Genomic DNA, 13105 nt, shown 5'->3' with positions numbered 1-13105 from the left:
AGCTGAGGCTCCAATACTTTGGCCACCTCATGAGAAGAGAAGACTCCCTGGAAAGGACCCTGATGTTGGGAAATTTTGAGGGCACAAGGAGAAGGGGACGACAGAGGACGAGATGACAGTGTTCTCGAAGCTACCAGCATGAGTTTGACCAAACTGCGGGAGGCAGTGGAAGACAGGAGTGCCTGGCATGCTCTGGTGCATGGGGTCACAAAAAGTCAGACACGAAGAAACGACTAAATGACAACAAATGCAGCCACTGTGTGCTGCGCCCCTTCCCTTCCATCACTGTTCAGCAGAGATTCCTCTCCCCTTCACTTGGTTTGGCAAGTATCACAGTGTTTAGCTAACATCAAGTGTAGACTCAGGAAAGTTGTCTTAGCCCGTTTCCTCATTCTGATATTTTAGTTTGTAAACTTCAATCTTTGTCTCTCCCTTTTGAGATAAGTTGGGTATGTTTGACCCGGAGAAGAGAAGACTGAGAGGTGATATGATAGCCATCTTCAAATACCTGAAGGGTATAGCGTATGGTTCAGCTAGGGAACTCACTCACTCAGTGATGGCCAGGGATCCATTAGCTGTGATCCCTGCATCACAGTGGGCTGGACTTAATGATCCTTGGGGATCCCTTCCAACTCTACAACTTTTTTATTCTAATTCATGTGACCTACTTGGCAAGGCAATTGCTTGAAAAGTGGGATAAAACATACAAAGAAAGAAAGAAAGAAAGAGTCAGTGCTTTTTTCGGGGGGGATGCAGGGGTACGCATAACCCCAAACATTTTGTGAATCTTTGTACTTCTGTCCATTTACTGTATTTATTTTTCCTGGTTTGAACTATAAAATGGCGATTTTCTTGAGTCAAAATGAGAGTACCAGAGTACCCCTACACATTTTTTTAGAAAAAAAGCAATGGAAACAGTTAAGTGGGAATATTTATTATGATTATTTTATTTATTATATTTATATATATTTATTAAATTCATAAAAAGATCTCAGGGCAGTTCACAGAATAAAATACAAGATAAAACACAAGTAAATAATTAAACCGAAGCAACAAAGCGACACAATTTATGTCCCATGTGTTTACATCATCATGTCCAACGACGTTATGCGCATGTAAGCTGTATTCAAGCATATTGCAAAGCCAGTCCCCAGCTTCTTAGGATTTGTATGTGTAGCAGACTATACATGTCAGACAACCAGGTGTTACATGTAACTATTATTTGCATTTATTCATCACTTACACACCATAAAATACCTTAAAGTGGCTTACAATCGCTACTCACAGGTAATAAAGTGGGGAAATCGTGGCAAGTTATGGCTACAGCCATCATCCATGAAGCCCAAGTCCTTCACCTACTTGGATCCTGCACAACCGTTTCCCTGGAGGGATTTGGAGAACCTACGCGAACGCAGGACAAATAAAAGCAGGAGCGCGTGGTGAGGACCAGCAGCAAAGCCAATGCAATCTAGGTAGTCGTGCAAAGGCGAGGTTCAAACCGAGGGCACGGGAAGGGTGGCCGTCCCACGCCCCCTGCTTCCCCTCCCCCGAGGCGCCCCCCTCCCCGCCCGCCTTCCCCTCTCCCAAACAACCCCAGCTTGGACTTTCACTTTCGGGCTCCTCCCGGATCCCTCCTGCATCTCCGCCCCCTGCTCTCCTCGCGTCCCGTCCCGTCGCGTCTCACCTCCCCTCCGCTCTGCAGACTCCGCCGCGCTCCGGGAGCAGCGCGCATCCGACAGGCTCCCCTTGCGACGGTGCGGACGCGGCCCCGCCGACGCCTCAACCGCGAGCAGCACGTCGGCTTTCCATCGCGACCCGGGGCCACGAGTCGAATCTGGAGTCGGAGAAGGCGGAGATCGGACGCAAAGCGAAGCAAACCAGCGGCAAAGTGAGACCTGTCCTCCTGCGCCCTTTCCCCTTCCTCCGAAACCGCCCCGTCGAGGCGAAAAACCCCGCACCTTTTCTTCCTCTGAAGCGCCGTCCATTCCGCTTCCCTCCCTCGAGTTTCCACATCCTCATCACCCTGTCCTAGGACACCTTCTGCTTCCTCCTCCCGTTCTTAGCTCCCTTCTGTGTCCATTGCCCACAACTGCTCTTGATTCACAGACCTCCCTTCTGAGGCAAGGCTGCAAAGCTCTCCTGGTGCCTCTGCCGTCCACCAATGCTGCCTCCTTTCCCAAACCTTCCCTTGGGAACTCATAGATCCCTCCTGCATAGACATCTCCCCTGCTCCTTTCCCTGATTTAGTCCTGGCAGGATCCCCTTCTGTAGTTCCTCTCCCTGGTTCCTCCTCTACCCCAGCTGCAGCTTTATCATGGACCTCATGGAAGGAGAAATAGACAGCCTGGCCAACACCACAGCTGGCACCACCCCACTCAACATTGAGCTCCTGTGCCCCGTGAACACGGATTTCACCCAGTGGTTCCTGCCGACGATTTACCTGGTGGTCTCTCTGCTAGGGGTTGTGGGCAACGGGCTGGGCTTGTGGAACCTGTGCGCCAGCTCTTGGAAGGGCAGCTGGAGCGCCCTCAGCGTCCTGGTGTGCAACCTTGGGGTGGCGGACTTGCTGTACGTGGTCACACTCCCTTTCCTGGTCTCCTACTACCTCCTGGGTCGCGTGTGGCTCTTTGGCCAAGGCTGGTGCCGGGTGACGCGCCTGCTGTTCCACCTGAACCTTTACGCCAGCATTGGCTTCCTGACCTGCATCAGTGTGCATCGTTACCTGGGCATCGTGTACCCGCTGAGGATGCTGGGCAGGTGCCAGACCCTCGGGCCTACCGTCTCGCTCAGCGTCGTGGTCTGGGCCTGGGTCCTCATCCAGCTCTCTCCCGACTTCATCTTCAGCAAGACGGACCGTGTGGGCGTCAAGTGCCATGACACGACGGAGCATGAGAACCTGGGGACCTACCTGCCGTACATCCTGACCATCACGGTGACCGGCTTCGTCATCCCTTTCCTCATCATCACGGGATGCTACTGCCACGTGGTCCTGGTCCTGCAGAGGAACCGGAACGTGGACCCCATCCTCAGGTGCAGGAGCATCAAACTGGTGGTGCTGGTGATGGTGCTCTTCTCCGTTTGCTTCCTCCCCTACCACATCTTCAGGAACCTCAACTTGCTGTCGCGGAGGTGGCAGCTCCAGGGGTCCTGCACTCAGACCTTGAGGAACATCTACATCGCATATCAAGTGACACGAGGCTTGGCCAGCCTGAACAGTGCTGTGAATCCTCTCTTGTACCTGATGGCTAGCGAGGACCTGGTGACCCGGTCAAGGGCTTTTGGCCGAAGGATGAGAAAGGCGCTGGGGTATCTTTGGCAAAGTCAAAACCAGCAGCGCTTGGACCAAAATAAGCAAAGCATTATGCTCAATGAAGAATGTGAGGAGGTGTCTAATTATCTCTGAACTGACTTTAGAAGAAGAAAAGCATACCCTAAATGCTTATGTGGGCTTCTTTGCAATATCCATTTCTCTCTGGGCAGAGACTACGGTAGTTTTTAAAAGAACTAAACGTGATATGTCATGGAGGCACTATTGCATGTGATTTAAGCACATATTTCTTTTATGCCCTTGTTTTCTCCAGTGAAACAGATCTAGAAAACCTTGCAACTGCTTCTTGGAATGGCTATGTTCAGAGGCAATAGTGGGGTGAATGTGGTGTTTGTCCTTTACCAGAAAGGAAGGGTTCATCAGAAACTGTCCGATGCACAGCCAAGATTTATAGCACTGCACCTTGAGCATTCTGCACCTGTACAGTTATTCATTTACTCAATTTGATAGTCCTGCACCTGTTTACTCAGTATATGTCTAACTGCCACGACTGGAGGCCTGTGCATTTGAAGACAATAGGATTTAAGCAACCTGACTTAACACGAAGGATTGCAAGCCTTATGCATATCCATATTTGTGGTACCACTTGGTGGGGAGCATAAGCAGGAAATTTATCCAGATGCCTGTATTAGATGCACTTTTCAATTATCTGTGAAAATTTCCATTTCTCTTTACTGGAGAAAGCATGCCAATGCTATTGCAGTCATTGTAGATCCAGGATTTTCAACAATTCATTGACTCTTTCCCCCTCACATTTTTGACCACAAATGATTAATACAAACATTTGGGAAGAAATGGGCTATGCAAAATGTTTGAGGGCTAGAAACTTGTGGTTTTGTTTCTGGAGGGCCTGTGTTACAGTGTTTACATTGAATCAGACAACATTCTCTAAAGTACGGTATATCCTGAAGTGACTACACCAGTTAGTCTGCAACCTTATGCACTCTTACCTAGGAAGTTCTTCTGAGCTCAGTAAGACACGTACGGCTTACAATATCACTGCTTAATGTGTGCAAATGACCTTACGGCACATTATGATGATTACAAATATAGCTGTACTGGAGTTATTTACTCATTTGTACCAATTCCTTTGGTGTCTATTTCAAGATTTTGAAATGAGGAATTAAATATTTTTTTTGAAATGGTTCTGAGCACATTGAAGAGGTTGCATTTGCTTGATTTTAAGGTAGCTTGTGGTTGTTTGAAAGATTGGCTGTCGGTCCATGTAGAAAGGATTGAACCAGGAGCCTCTCCAACAAAAATCAATGAGCTCTTGAGCTAAGTCACCACATCTAATGTGACATGAGTCTCTGTTGCACCAAGCAAACCTCTCATTATCCAAACACAGAGATGGGGAATCTGTGATCCTACAAAAGTTGTTGGACTCCAGGACCCATCAGCCCCAGCCAGCATGCCCAGTGGAAGTTGTACTTCCACTGTACTTCCCCACCCCCTGGTCCTCAACAAACCACCCCCCATCAGAACATCATATGCTGTATTTGCCAATTAGATAAAGGGTGTAAAACAATGTGTGCATTATGCAGTGAAGTTAACAGTTGAATTCAAGGGTCTGGTAGATTTTGCTTTATCACAAATATTTATCTCTTAGAAAATGCCCACTTGTCTTATATCTTCCAGAATCAGTTTTTGAAACACACAGATTCATCCGCATTTGTCAGACTCCCACATTTGTATTCTGTCTTTTGAGGAGTGTGCATAGTGGTGGGCATAGAGGCAAAGGATGTTGTCTTATACTGAATCAGACCATGGGTTTATCTAGTTCAGTATTGGCTACATTGACTGGTAACAGCTTCCTGGGGTTTTGCAGAGGGTCTCTCGCAGTCCTGCCTGGAGATGCCAGGGATTGTATCTGAGACCTATGTGCAAAGACAGGATCCTTCACTGAGCTATGGTCTATAGAAACATGGGCCTTCACTCAACTATGGTTTACCACAGAGCTACAGCATCCTTGGAGCTATCCCATGAGGAAGGTTGGAGGAGGGAGAGATGGAAAGAGAGAAAAAGGCCCAAGGTCAATCAGTGAGTGCAATAATTTCAAAATGGATAAAGTAATAATTTGTGTTGATGCTGCTAGAAGAAGGTATAAGTCATTGAACTGCATCCAAATCTTCACTGGGCAGAATGGAAAGGTCACCTTGTATCTCAGCTATTTTGGGAGAGCAAGATAGTAGAACAATGCAGATGCGTGTAGTCACTTTAGGCAGCCAGGGGTCTAATCACAAAACAGTTAGCAGTTCATACACGCTAATCCGCAGGAGATCACACATTGGTGTACTTAATATTTTTATCCAACCCGTTTTATTTGGTATGCAACAAATTTAAGCATTTTGTTTCTGGATATGAAATCTGAAAGCATTGTACAGGTTTCCGGCTTACAATAGCCAAGCATCAGATCAGAATGGTTATCTTGGGAGGAATACCTTGCAATCATATTGTTTCTCTATACAATTCCATATGACATTTTGGGGGCTTCTTGGTTTCATGAAAATAAACATTATCAGAGCAAAATACATATGATATTGCATGTCCAATCCATGATAATCTTTGTACATCTCCTTGTTGGTTTGTAAAAATGGAATAAGGAGGTTTTTATTGTCTTAGGAGGACTGGAATAGCTCAGTCGTTAGAGCATGAGACTCTTAATCTTAAGGTTTGTGGGTTTGAGCCCCACATTGGATGAAAGATCCCTGCATTGCAGGGGTTCCTTCCAATATGTGGCTCCTTCCAACTCTATGACTCTGTGTTTCTATGACTGAGATTGGATCTCTTGTCACACTGTAAAGTCTCTATCCTGTTTTACAGGAGCTGAGGTCTTAACAGTGTAGATTGCTTCAGTAAAAAGCAGCAGTGCACTGATAAATCTAAACTCAAACTACACTTTACATGGGAGGTCTGTGGTTGGATCATTCATTCATTCATTCATTCACTTAATGTACCACCCTTAATCCAAGGATCACAGGGCAGTTTACAGTACACTAGGTCCTAGGATACTGGGCTGGATCCTGACTGAGGCTGCAATTCTTTGAAGGATGGGCCATAGCTCAGTGGCAGAGCATCTGCTTTGCATGCAGAAGGTCCCAGGTTCAATCCCCAGCATCTCCAGGTAGAGATGGGAGAGACTCCTTGTCTGAAACCCTGGAAAGCCACTGCAGGTCAGTGTAGGCAGTATTGAGCTTGATGGACATATGGTGTGAGTTGATGTGCTGCCACTGAGCTGTGATCTTTCCCTCTCTGTTCATCAATTTTAACAGAACCTAAATTGAACCAGCTTAATCAAGATCCAACCCTTTGCATTTTTGTATGGAATGCAGTTAATGGTGGTCAACCCTTTCCCCACCATGCCATTTTGCTGGCCAAAACCCACCCACTCCAACTGCTATTTGACCTGCAAAAGGCAGCAGTGGCCAGGATAAAAATCCAGAGATCTCCTGCATAAGGTATCACTTGGCTCTTATGTTATTTGGAGTTTGGCTGTTTTTCTTTCAAGTGGAAATGCACAGGACAGAAAAACACACATAATCAGATCTGATAAATCAGTGGTGGTGCCAGTTTAGCAAGGGAGTAGATAAACTAAAGGGACGTGGGTGGCACTGTGGGTTAAACCACAGAGCCTCGGACTTGCCGATCAGAAGGTCGGCGGTTCGAATCCCCGTGATGGGGTGAGCTCCTGTTCCTCGGTCCCTGCTCCTGCCAACCTAGCAGTTCGAAAGCACGTCAAAGTGCAAGTAGATAAATAGGTACCGCTCCGGTGGGAAGGTAAACAGTGTTTCCGTGCGCTGCTCTGGTTCGCCAGAAGTGGCTTAATCATGCTGGCCACATGACCCGGAAGCTGTACGCCGGCTCCCTCGGCCAGTAAAGCAAGATGAGCGCTGCAACCCCAGAGTCGGCCACGACTGGACCTAATGGTCAGGGGTCCCTTTACCCTTACCTAGATAAATTAAATCCAGCCCCACAGCTTTCCCTTTCACTCAGTTGATCAAAATAACTATCTCCAGGTTTTTTTAGCAGCTAGATCAGAACTACACACGTAGCTAGTTGCTGTGAAACTGGACATAGGCTTTACGTAGGTGCCTTTTTTTGGTAAAAGACGATGTTTGGGAATTCACCGTCCTTGTCCAACTAATGTCACTTGTGACAAACACAAGAATTTCAGGGAAAACTTACTGACTGGATAATTATTGCAGGGTGACATATGATGATGGCTTCGGGGTGGGGTGGAAACAAGACATTCTAGGTAGATTTTTAAGGGTTTTTGCTGCTGCTGTTGACACGCCATTCAATTTTTGCTAAGAGCTAGTATTTAATTCAAAAATAAAATTATCTGCAACTGTAGAAGTGGCTTGGGCATTTCCAGCTGAGCGCAGCCAGTTGAGCATGGTCACTGCTTGTAATATCTAAAGAGGAACTTGCTTAGGCTAATGAAAATATGGGCATGGAAACAGAATTCCACACATACAGTATATCCTTATTCAGATGAGGAACCACATGAGCAAACAGAAGCTACTACAACTGTATATGAGTAGTCTTGGGGTCCTTCCCGATGGCCTTTTTATTGTGCCTTCATGATGATTTGTGCTCATGGCGGTAATGGGGCAGTTATATGTGATCCCACTTTTAATACTGTTTGTGTCTGCAAAACTTTCTGGGCAGACCTATTGCTTTGTTCCCAAAGAGTTCATACCCCATAGCATCCTGCTGAAACTGTGTAGCTTTTGATGCCACAAATGTCCTGGGTTTTGGTCGGGTTCTTTGCTTGTTTTTTGGCCTTGTTATAGTGCAAGAGTGCCCCTCTCAATGGCAATAACGTGGTAGCATTGGGGAAGCACGGCAGAGCAACGTTTAAAGTGTATGATTCTGTATGGTCCAGAATTGATCCACCACTAATGCAGTATAATTGTCTCAAAGACATGTTGCCAAATTCACCCACAAGAAAACCACACTGGTAGACTACAGGAACCCTTCATCAGAAGATTGGAGATAGGTATTGCTCAATGGCATGAAAGGGTTGGATTTTGAATGCCCTGCTTCTCTGCCTGAATTGCTAAATTGGCAACACAAAATTACACTCCCCCCCCCTATCCTGTACATTTCCCCTTAGCCAGTTTCCCTTTGAATGTGAGGTAGTGGTGACAGGACAACTCTTTACCCATAAATGTATATGACCAGCTAAATTTAGGCATGGAAGCCATGGCTCAGTAATAGAGAACATGCCATGCACAAAGACGGTTTGAGGTTCAGCCCTTGGCTGGTTAAAAAAGAGGGTCAAGTAGCCATTGATGGGAAGGAGACCCTGGAGAGCTGCTGCCAGTCAGAGTAAGAGCTAGGCAAACAGTCCTAAGTCTGACGTGGTATACAGCAGGTTCCTATATTGAACACAAATAATTCAGTTTATAGTGTTTCTTCAGTAACATCAGTGGTCAGTCCTGTATGTGTGTTCACAAAAGTGACATGCTTTTTATCACTGCAATTGAGAGGGGTTGTGGGTTTTTTTTCTTTCTTCCCTATTTCAGCATTTATTTTGACTGCGATATATGCAATATGTCAGGCATGGGCTGACTTTAGTTTTGCAGGATAGGATCTCTCACTCTCTCTGTCTCTGTCTCTCTCTCTCGGAGATCTGGGAATCTAAGGTTATGCTTGCCAGATGCAAAACAGGAACAGGACTACAGTGGTACCTCGGGTTACGTACGCTTCAGGTTACATACACTTCAGGTTACAGACTCCACTAACCCAGAAATAGTACCTCGAGTTAAGAATTTTGATTCAGGATGAGAACAGAAATCATGCTCCAGCGGCAGCAGGAGGCCCCATTAGCTAAAGTGGTGTTTCAGGTTAAGAACAGTTTCAGGCTAAGAACGGACCTCCAGAACGAATTAAATACTTAACCCAAGGTACTACTGTATTGCATCTTCATTGGGGGGGGATTTTCTACAAGCTACACCTCCTGACATTTCATCTTCTACACAACTATTAAAGGTGCAGGAGGTTTGTCCTCATTTGTACTTGGCCGGGGGGGGGGGGGGCAACCGATGCAAAGCAGTGACTCAGGGGATGATTGCCCACTACATCCAAAGACTGATACTCTTCTATGTTTTGTATAGCCTAAATGCAAGCAGTTCTTTTACCGGGAGCCAGATACCTTTGATAATTTAATGAAAGCCGCCCAACAATCTCATCTGATCAACTGCACTACGGCTGAGTGTTTTTCTCAAATGTGATGCTTTCTTGCAAGTTATTTTCATTAATAATTGAATTTATATACACACTATTAAACCCCCCCATATCTGCATTTCTGTACACATGATGTGGCTGGAGAATTGAGTTGCAAAATTCAGAGGTGTACACTTTTCGAAAGATGGCTGTGCTTTCGTATCACATTGTTTTGAGAAGTATGGGTTAGGTAGGTAGGTTTGCCTTTAAAATGAACCAATATTCTCTCCCATCACTACATTGCTCTTCCTCTGTCCCTTGTCCCATGATAGCATCATGCTCTGCGTTGTCCTCAGTGGTGTAGCAAGGTCAGGTGGTACCCGGCGTGGAAAATTTCTTGTTGCCCCCCAACTCCATTGAAATCTAGTTGGACTCCCAAGAGACTGCAATCTACTCACAATATAAAAAGACTGGCTGTGATCTATCCATTGTCACTGACAGCAGTTGTTGAGCCTTTTTAAGGGAAGGATTGACCAAAGTTGCTGTCCTTTTTTTAGGGGAGGGTTGGCCAAAGTTGTTGAGCTTTCTTTGGGGTTACAGGGTTTGGGTCTTGAGTTGAGGGAGCTTCTGCTTCTCTCCTTCCCTCCACTCTCTGCTTGTTTGCTCGCCTGCCTCCTTCCCGTCCTCTCCCTGCTGCCTGCATGCCTCCTCCAGTAGCCAGGGAGCTCGGGGCTGTCAAAACAAAGGGGGAAGAGGGGAAGGCCACCGGCAAAGTGCCGCAGCTCCCCCCTTCCCCCGACGGCTCAGGATAGGTTGGAGTCATGAGCAGGCGGCCCGCCGAATGTCACCCCCCTCGGGGATGACACCCAAGCGGTCCGCCCTCCACCCCCACCTTGCTTCGCCCCTGGTTGTCCTGTCCCCGCTTCACAATATTAGCTGCCATTGGGGTCAGATAAATGCACAGTGCTGTGTTGTCGCTAGAAGAGGGGAAGAAGAAACACAGCAGCGGTTGGGCGTTTCGTGTAAATGGAGAGACCCTAGCTCAGGAGGAAATGCGAGATGGGACTTGTAGTTCAAAAAAGGCTGAAGGGCACCTCTTTGGCTAAGCCCACCATATCTATGTGTTGAAGTTTCCCAGGTTAAACTGGCATGAGCAGTTAAACAGATCAAGGAACAGGTGGTGTAAAAGACCCTGCCTGTGACTCTGCAGGAGAACTGCTAGTCAAAAGCGCTAGGCTAGATAGACAAATAGTCTTGCCTCGGTATAAGGCAAATTCCTGTGCAATGTCTACTTCCACTCTTAGTAAACATAACAACATCATACAGAAAATCACCCCTTATTAGTGACTTTTAGTAGATAAATGGGTGGTACCAGGTGGAATCTCATACCCCCCCCATCATTTCTCTGATGAAAATAGGGACATCCTGAATAATAATAATAATAATAATAATAATAATAATAATAATAATAATACCCCACACATCTAACTGGGTTGCCCCAGCCACTCTGGGCAGCTACCAACATATATATATATATAAATATAATAAACCATTAAACATAAAAAACTTCCCTGTCCAGGGCTGCCTTCAGATGTCTTCTAAGGGTTGTATAGTTACTATCTCCTTGGCTTGGGGGTTGCGTAACTCCATACCTCCAGTATTTCTCCAATGGAAATAGGGATGTCCTAAGGAAAAGCAGGACATTCCAGGATCAAATCAGCTTCCATAAATGTTGGACTGTCCTTGGAAGGTAGGGACACTTGGAGGGTCTGGAATCTTCCAGATAAGTAGTATCAAAAACTGAAAGCTATTTCTGATTATCTATTTGTTAATCTCGGCTTCCTTTGCTTAATCACTTGCCTCATTTTCATTTCCAGTCAGGGCTTGTCTTCTAGGAAGAGAAGGCTAAAGCCTATTGCCACAAAATGTCTGCAAAGGGTTTTTCAGCACACACTGAAGCCAAGGATTAACTTCAGTGTGGATCACCTCAAAGAACCCCCATTTGTTGCACAAGAAGGCAAATCTCACAACACCCAGTGCTTAGTTTGAGTCTATCCATTTCAGACAACCGGCAAGAGAGTCCTGAAGTTTCAAAGATGGTTTATTTCACCAGCTGAGTTTGAAGAGCTGAAGAGCTTTCCATGATAAAAGCTCGCTGGACTGGATGAAGATTTATCGCACCAAAGCTTGGATTGTGTGCACTCCCGGCCCTCTTTTGACGTACACAAAGGAAACCAGGCTTCTCTGTTCATACCAGATAATGATAGCAACCAAATAAACATTTACAGCTTTTGGTGACGGGTTGTTTTGAGCTGTTTAAAATGTGAATGAATGCAAGCCAGCTGGCCCAGAGTCTCACAGAAGAGCTGCAGAGCTCATTCTCAGCTTGCAAGTACAGTGGTACCTCTAGTTACGAACTTAATTTGTTCCGGAGGTCCGTTCTTAACCTGAAACTGTTCTTAACTAGAGGTGTGCTTTTGCTAATGGGGCCTTGCTGCTGCTGCACCGCGGGCACACGATTTCCGTTCTCATCCTGGGGCAAAGTACTCAACTCGAGGTAACTCTTCCAGGTTAGCGGAGTTTGTAACCTGAAGCGTTTGTAACGTGAGGCATTTGTAACTCAAGGTACCACACTCCATCATTCTGCCCGGACACTGAGGTCCAGCACTGAGGGCCTTCTGGCAGTTCCCTCACTGCGAGAAGCCAAGTTACAGGGAACCAGGCAGAGGGCCTTCTGGGTAGTGGCACCCGCCCTGTGGAACGCCCTCCCAGCAGATGTCAAAAAGAAAAATAACTACCAAACTTTTAGAAGACATCTAAAGGTAGTCCTGTTTAGGGAAGCTTTTAATGTTTAATAGGTTATTGTATTTTAGTGTTCTGTTGGAAGCTGCCCAGCCAGATGGACAAGGTATAAATAATAAGTTGTTGTTGTTGTTGTTGTTGTTGTTGTTGTTGTTGTTGTTGTTATATTACAAGGAAGAGACAGATCCATAACCAGCTACCTGTCCAACCCAACAACTGGCTGGTGGCTGGTGGAAATTGTAGTCCAAAACTTCTGAAGGTGTGGGAATGCAGGTTTAAACGATCAAACATGGAGCAGCAGCCTTAGCATCAAGGACTTTGATGAATGGTTGAAAGTCTGTAGAGTTCAGTCTATAGAGAAGATTAAGGAGTGGGTCATGAGAGCAGTCTTCAAATATCTGAAGGGCTGCCATGCAGGAAAAGGATGGTGTAGACTTGTTTTCTCTTAAGATCATAAGAAGAGTTTGCTGGATCAGGCCAACGGCCTATGTAGTCCAACATCCTGTTCTCATAGTGGCCAAACAGGTGCCTATGGGAAATCCACAAGCAGGATTTGAACACAGGAGCACTCTTCCCAGCAACTGATTCTCAGAAGTTGAGATTCCTGCATTGCAGAGGGTAAGACTAGATCATTCTTGGGATCCCTTCCAACTCTGTGATTCTATGAAATAAGCTTCCTTAAGAAGTGCCCTTAATCTTGTTTTCACACTACTTTCTCGTAAGAGGAGGTAGCATACATTGTGCTCTCAATTATCCTTTCAAGGAAAGCTGGAAAAATGTCCTCTGCAGTGAAGCATTCGGAGA

General features: G+C 46.0%; 1 pseudogene across 1 annotated transcript; it reads left to right on the top strand.

Moving 5' to 3' along the window:
- The first annotated feature begins 1706 nt into the window (after window positions 1-1706).
- Window positions 1707-4489, top strand: LOC309534808 (P2Y purinoceptor 1 pseudogene; annotated as a pseudogene). Its single transcript has one exon. The product of its transcript is annotated as a P2Y purinoceptor 1 pseudogene (transcript).
- The last annotated feature ends 8616 nt before the right edge of the window (window positions 4490-13105 follow it).

This window comes from Podarcis vaucheri (assembly GCF_965113315.1).
Source record: "Podarcis vaucheri genome assembly, chromosome: 6".
Classification (NCBI taxonomy): domain Eukaryota; kingdom Metazoa; phylum Chordata; class Lepidosauria; order Squamata; family Lacertidae; genus Podarcis; species Podarcis vaucheri.
Note: the sequence above shows the minus strand (reverse complement) of the source record. Positions and strands in the feature narration are given on the sequence as shown.